Below are 6,957 nucleotides of genomic sequence, written 5' to 3'. Positions count from 1 at the left end.
ATGTGTTTAGTTCATGTTGTTATTGCTTTATATGTTTAGAAATCTGAAAAAAATGAATATATTATGCATTTTTTATGCTTGCCGATATTTGCCGATATTTTGCCGATATTTTCGCCGATATTTCCGATAAGATATTTTCCGGACCCTCGCCGATATTTTCCCGATACCGATATTATCAACACTGCTATCGATGGACGCATTGTTGTATCTACCATACTCCCTATGCTAGGATGACCTCCATTGATCTGGGATCAATGAAACTGATCTGGGATCAATGTGAGTGGTTTGAGACACTCTCTTGTGATATTGATCTGGGGTCAATGAAATTGACTTTGAGTCAGTAAGAGTGACATAAATCACTCTCTTTTGGAACTGATCTAGGATCAATAAGAGTGGTATGGCACACTCTTCTTTTGGAACTAATTTCGGGTCAGTAGAGAATGGTATGAGACATTCTCGATCAATTTTCTTCTTCATGGTTCAGCAAAGCAGAGCAGTGCAGGGCACTGATGGCAGAGATGGTACAGTCTGGTAGATGGATTAGCAGATGGAGTTCTCCCTAGTTGAGAGGGAGTGTTAGAATTGGCAACTAGGGCCAAACTCCATCTGGGTCATCTTATTTATGGCAGCTGATATTTTTCTTAGATCCCTCTCTTCTAGAGGTGTAGGATTGATCTAAAGATCATCTGATTCCAATAAGTATTCATGGAGTTATGAATTTGTTTGTGTTATAAGACAATTCGTCAAGGTCGGCCAACAACCAATAAACCCCACATGTGCTCAACGTTTAGTATAAAAGGAGATGACTTGAGAGTCATTTCACATGCACTTCACTCTTGATTTCTCTCCACTTGTTCTGGGTTTTAGTGAAAGAGAAATCTAAGAGAGGAAGCCCTAAAACGCAAAAGGTAAAGGAGCCCTTGTATGAAGCCCTAGATGCAGTCTTTACAAGCCCTAACACAGTCCTAAGGAGGTCTTAGCAGCGCTAGCCGCAGTCCTAGCAAGCCCTAGCCCATGATAGCTCTACACATCCATTTGTGTTGGAAGAGAACCCATTGAAGGAGGATAGTTCCCTGTGGTAGTTGCAACAAGAAGAGGCAGGGACAACGTGTAAAAGGAGGACTGTCTTGGGTCTATTTCAGGGGTCCGAGTGCTGGAGAAGGGGCCGAGTTCCTTTGTAGTCATGCTGCAGCCATAAGGATTGATTTAGGGATGTTTGGGAGGAGTGCAGACTCTTGGAAGGGCTGCCGCAGTTAAGAGGAAGCTTGATGTAACAAGCCGCAGCAAAAGGAGGTAGGCCGAAGTTGTAGGTGAGGGCTAGACTGCCCAGAAATTGCGACGTAGGGTATCCTCCCATCTTAGAAGGGCCGCCGCAGTAAAGGAGGTCACTTCTAGGCAGATTGAAGGGTTGTTAGGGACTATGTTTGAGTACCCTAACTAGTGTAAGATTGCAGCATTCAAAGGATCCTAGAATAGTGAGCTAAAGCTTGATTGTTGGGCAACAAGCAATCATAGGAGCAACAGTCACTAACAATGGTACAACAATGTGACAACAAGGTGACCCATGAAGTTTGAATGCATGATAGTGCAACAAGATGCATGGGCAACATGATAGCAATGATGGCATGCTACAACAATACAATGGGACAACAGTATGGCAAACATGGAATGACAATGTCACTAACAGTGGGGCAACAGTATGCCACATGGGACAATAATGGCTAGCATGGTACAACTATGGCACATGGGACAGCGGTGGTAATATGGTGCAGCGATGGCACATGGGACAGCTGTGGCAGCGTGGTGCAACAATGGCACATGGGACAACAGTGGCAGCATAAGGTGCAACAATATGATGTGTGCAACATGGTTATGAGGTCCAACATAGTGATGATGGGTGCAGCATGGTGCAACACGGTGAGGTGCAACATGATGACGAGGTGCAGCACAATGATAGGTGAAGGAGTCACCTTGGAGAATTAGTTGAAGCAGCATGTCTTCAACTGAGTTCAACTATCTCATGTATCATCTTCTTAGAGATGATCTATGCTCTTATTTAGATAAGTCAAAGTGTTGACTTCTGTTGTAAATGTACTATCTCTTTCTCTGCTGAACTATTGAAGAACATATAAGACGAATTGATCAAGGGTTTCCCCACATTGGGGTTTGTCCCTAGCTAGTGCCACATCTTGTGTCCTCTTGTCTTGACTTGTCTTTTGCGATCTATGTTTATGTTCTATCCGCAATTTACTTTAATGCTGATGTGATTACTAATCTGGAAAAGATATTGAGCTAACTGTGAAAATTGAATTAAATTGCTCTAAGCATAGAACATACCTAAACTTAACACCATGACTCCACAGATGCCCCTCGGTTGTCTTTGACTCTTTGTACCCTTCTTGATTGATGTTGTCCTCTGGATGACGGTTTGATGATGATGACTTAGTGGGACCACTTTGAAGGGGCTTGTACACCTTTTGGATTGAGGGCGTTGCTTCCTTGAGCTATGACATCATCATGTTTGAGCTTGTAGACGTGACGTGTACACCCATTGGCTTGATTTCTTGGAGATGATGGACCACTTAATGCTTTTGATGGTTTCTTGATGATGGAGTACCTTCCTTAGGCCATGGAGATGGCTTGAACACATTTCGAGGTGCAACTTTCACCTTTTGATGAGAGAGAGGCTCATTTAGAGCATGATATCACCTTCATTTTCCTTATTACTCATACATGCGGGTAAATTAAGGTTTTCCGTTATGTTTTAGAGTTGAGGTGGCTATTATGTTGGTCAGAATGCGACCTTAGCACCATGTTTTATGGAATATGTTTATGTTGGGGGCTTTTTCTATCCTTTTAGTGAGGAATCGACCTAGCGCTTGGATTGTATAAATAATAATAATAATAATAATATTTATAATATTAATTATAGTATTAATTTATTTTTAATGTTCCGACCAAAGCCAAACACCAAATTAGTGTATGCGACCCCCTTGTTTGTGGGACAATGAACCTATCCACACAATGATTGGATTGTTAAAGTCTACATAGGTATACATACTCTAGAGTCTACCCCTAACTGGTTTTGAGCTTGTGACCTTTTTAGATAGAAACACATGCTCTTAGTAGGAGGTCAAATTCCTTCATTGGATCATAATACACATTTTCTCTCATATGAAATTCTCTTGAATTAGTGCACAATGGAGGCCTAGCTGAGCTGCTAGGCCTAGGGTTTATCTTCTTGTGGATTGAGATCTTCTCAAAGTCTTTCTTGGTGAATCTTGGATCTTTCATGCATCATAAGTTGGTTTATTTGCTATACTTGGATATTTTTCATGGGAATTGTTGCTACTCTTCTTAAGTAGGTTAATTTGACATTTGTGTGCATGCCCCTTGTTCATTTTGTCTTTAATTTCTAAACATTTGAGGAGAAGAGTAGGTTAATTCTTCTCGTTTGAATTTCTAGAGAATTGAGAACCCTAATTTAAACCCTAGGGCAAGTAGGTTAATTTTCCCTAGTGTGTTGGAATTAGGTTTTCTCCTTTTAGATTACCATGTTTTTGTTTGTATCTTAGACTCCATTGTGCTGATTAGAGAAGGCACTAGTCTTTCTTCATCAAGTGGACAAGTTTTAGTTTTACGGTTAATTTTGCAAAAACCTAGTTTAATTGGTATTGGGGATAATTTTCACCTAAAACATCTTCTATTGGTTTAGTAACAAAGTGAATGTCGTTTCGTATAGAATCTTTTTAAAGTGCATTGGAGAAGCATGTTGATTGTTTTCATGCAATTTTCTGCAATTTATTAGGGTTGACGTCAACATTTGAATTGCATTTATTGTCTAATTGAATTGTGGAAAGTTGTTGAATATATTTTCCTAGGTTGCTAATTTTCTAATCTTTCAATCCACATTCTTTTCATGCAAATTGAATAGTTAGTTTTGCTGCTGTTATAAGGTGTTGTTTGCTGTTCAAAACTGCATATTTTTCCCTACTTGTAACAGCCTTGTGTCCAGTAAGCTTTGAGTGTTTCAAGACTCTATTTGATACTCCTTTGGTTTAGATAGCCTTAGGATTGACCCATAGGCCCTGTGAACCCTATTGCTTTCTCTTCATGCAACCTCCACCTTACCTGAGCCTTTATATGCTTGAGTTGGTGTGTTTAGTTTGCAGGATCCTTAAGGGTACCTAGCTTTAAGTCCTTTGGGGTTATTTAATCATTGAGTCCTACTTGGATGCCTCCCTTGTGGTGGCTAGTTGTCACCACTAAAATAGAAGAGGGGTAGTTGCTGAGGTGACAGTGGTGACACCCATGTCTTGTTGTGCAATTTCCTTTCTTGGTGAAGGCTTTTCACGAAAGTGCAAGAGTTTGCAGCAACAATGTCTAAGATTATTATGGGCATATAGGGTCTATGAGGCCATGATTTAGTGAACCTTTTCTCAAGTGGACTAGGCAAGCTAGAACCTTCTATTCTTGCTGTCCGCAAATATCGAAATCTGATTTCAAAGCCCTAATGAAGGATAATTGATCAAAAATGCATGAGTGAATGTTCATGACTAAATAATGTAAATTTCAGTAAGATTTAATCAAGAAACACGACTTTCATTAATATTTTCAGCTGAACATACAAATTTAAGAGGGAAATTAGCTGCAAGTAAATACTTGTGGCCAAGGAACAAGGTTACCCAGATCAAGCCGTCATAACACATTTGAAGAGATCAAACTTCCAGCATTTTGTACTAAGCCAATATCATCCAGTAACATAAGCCTCAAGCTCCAAACAAGCTACAACAAAATCTCAACCGATAGTCTACTATGTTTCCACAAATTTTGAACAACCATTACAATAAGAGGAGCTTCTTTTATATGGAGAACAAGCCTAAAACCTCCTCTCAATAAAATAATTATCTCCGAATCAAGGCCCTCGATCTATCCTAGGGAGCAGTAAACAAAACATATTCTCCAATTATCTCCTAAGTGACAAGTCAAACGAGTAATAAACGATAACCATTATCTAGTGGGAAAGCCATATGTCATCATCTCCAAGCAAAACACATCCTCAAGAGAGAACACCTCCTCCAAGTGTAGTAGTATAATGATGTCAAAATGCTCAAAAAGGTCCACTTAGAAAAGCCTCCACAAATGCACCCTCCTAGATCCTTAACTACACATGGTAAAGATAGAAAAATGGTTAGGGTTTAGGATGAGTATAACAACCATTGCCTCAACACGTGTTTAGAAATGAGCATAACAATGGGTTTTTCCACTAGGAGAATGGACAGGTGAACGTGCATAACAACCAAATGCAACTAACTCATCTCCCAATGGATAAAAACACTCAATAAGTGTGCTAACATATAGCTTCTAGGAATCGGGATGCATACTAGCATAAAACCATGTGTAGAGTGGTTGTAACTTGTAATTCCAAGTCAAAAGAAAAGGGGACATCCCCATCAAAATATGTTATGTGTACAATAAAATCTTCATAGATGTGCCACTAACTAGAAACAAGGGGAATGCTCTATGGATTAAGATGTCAACCAAGTCAAAGATGTTATCCAAGGATCAAAATAGGCATATAACCTAGGGTGCACCACCACTACTTGAATCAATGAATAAAATATGCATCAAGTAGTTGTTGGAAGACTAGATACCATAAAAATAGATGCGAAATAGAGGAGTGCTCCACACAAATGATGAGTAAGCATGCCATACGTGCCATCCAAATGCTAGAATAATCCACATCTCTAAGGGTTTTAGCTAACTCTTCATGGAAACTTGTGCCAAGGGGGAAATGTAATTTAGAATATCCCCATGCCTATGAATATGTGAAAGATGACAGAAAGAAGGGGACTGCTCTATTCCACCACATGAATAATGCCTCAAGTAATAACATACAAATGTCAAGTTGTAAAATCACCTAGGGGATTACCCCACCAAGGAACAATATGTCAAGGAACAAATGTATTATGTATCACTATAGTTTCCATCAGGCTAGACGACCACAAGAAAGAGTGGATACATTTAGTGCTCAACTGAAATAACCAGAAACCTTCATGAGTAAGCCACCAATGAAGAATGTAAACATCATCATATCATGGCATACAACAATAATCCATTGGAAGATGTTGGTGATATGTGTAATATCCTAAGGAAAATTTGTCCTTAGGGTTCTTTTGTGACTAGGGTTTTTTTAAATAAATCAGAAAGACTATGTAACAATAATGCACATTCAAACAATATTGGGTATCCTTCTATCTATACATGCACATAAAGATTTCCATAGTAATAAGATTCTTTAGCTAGATCACAATCATTTAGGGCTGATTTCCCATATCCAACACTGATTTTGCAATTGTTAAATTAAGTAAACCAATATTCAACAGTGGCTAAACTATACAATCCAATTCAATTGTTATTACCCTAGCTCGCTGTCTATTTGTGGTTTTGATATTACTGTATTGGGGCCAAGTCTTCTCCCTGTTGATTTGGGGTAGCATTGGATGTGCTCTAGCCATGAAAATTGGTGGAGAGGCTAAAGCACATGAGATCTCCAAGTCCCAGAAATGGTTTGGGCAAATTCTAACTGGTTTGGGAGATATTAAAATAATTAATATTTTTAATGGAGTTCCTAAGTCTAAACTTAGGAAAAATAAAATATTAATGGGTATTAATATAAAACAGGGTTAGAAGGTTCCAAAAGTCATGGATCAAGCCAAATCTAATCTTAGCCGTTGATTAGAGATTTAATCTTGGCCTTTGAAGGACCAACAGGAAAAGTATAAGAAGAGGCTTGAGGGTCAGTTGGAGAACACACTGAGGGAGACTAGTGAGTTCGATTTCTGGAGCAGGGTTAGCTGAGATATTTGAACTAGTGGTCTAGAGAGCAGCAGGAGGCAACAAGTACGGAACAGAGAGTCAGGATCAGCACCAGAAGACCAGCGTAGAGGCAGATGC

The 6,957-nt window shown here is 39.3% G+C and overlaps 1 protein-coding gene across 5 annotated transcripts in view; it reads left to right on the top strand.

Moving 5' to 3' along the window:
• Positions 1 to 6,957, top strand: part of DEG8 (Trypsin family protein with PDZ domain-containing protein) — a 399,215-nt gene that overhangs the window by 101,988 nt on the left and 290,270 nt on the right. The gene's annotated exons all lie outside the window — the stretch shown is intronic.

This window comes from Pinus tabuliformis, chromosome 5_1, assembly GCF_031772625.1.
Source record: "Pinus tabuliformis cultivar Carrire ecotype Pingquan chromosome 5_1, CPIR1, whole genome shotgun sequence".
In the NCBI taxonomy this organism is placed as follows: Eukaryota; Viridiplantae; Streptophyta; class Pinopsida; order Pinales; family Pinaceae; genus Pinus; species Pinus tabuliformis.
This window is presented reverse-complemented; position numbering and strand designations above follow the sequence as displayed.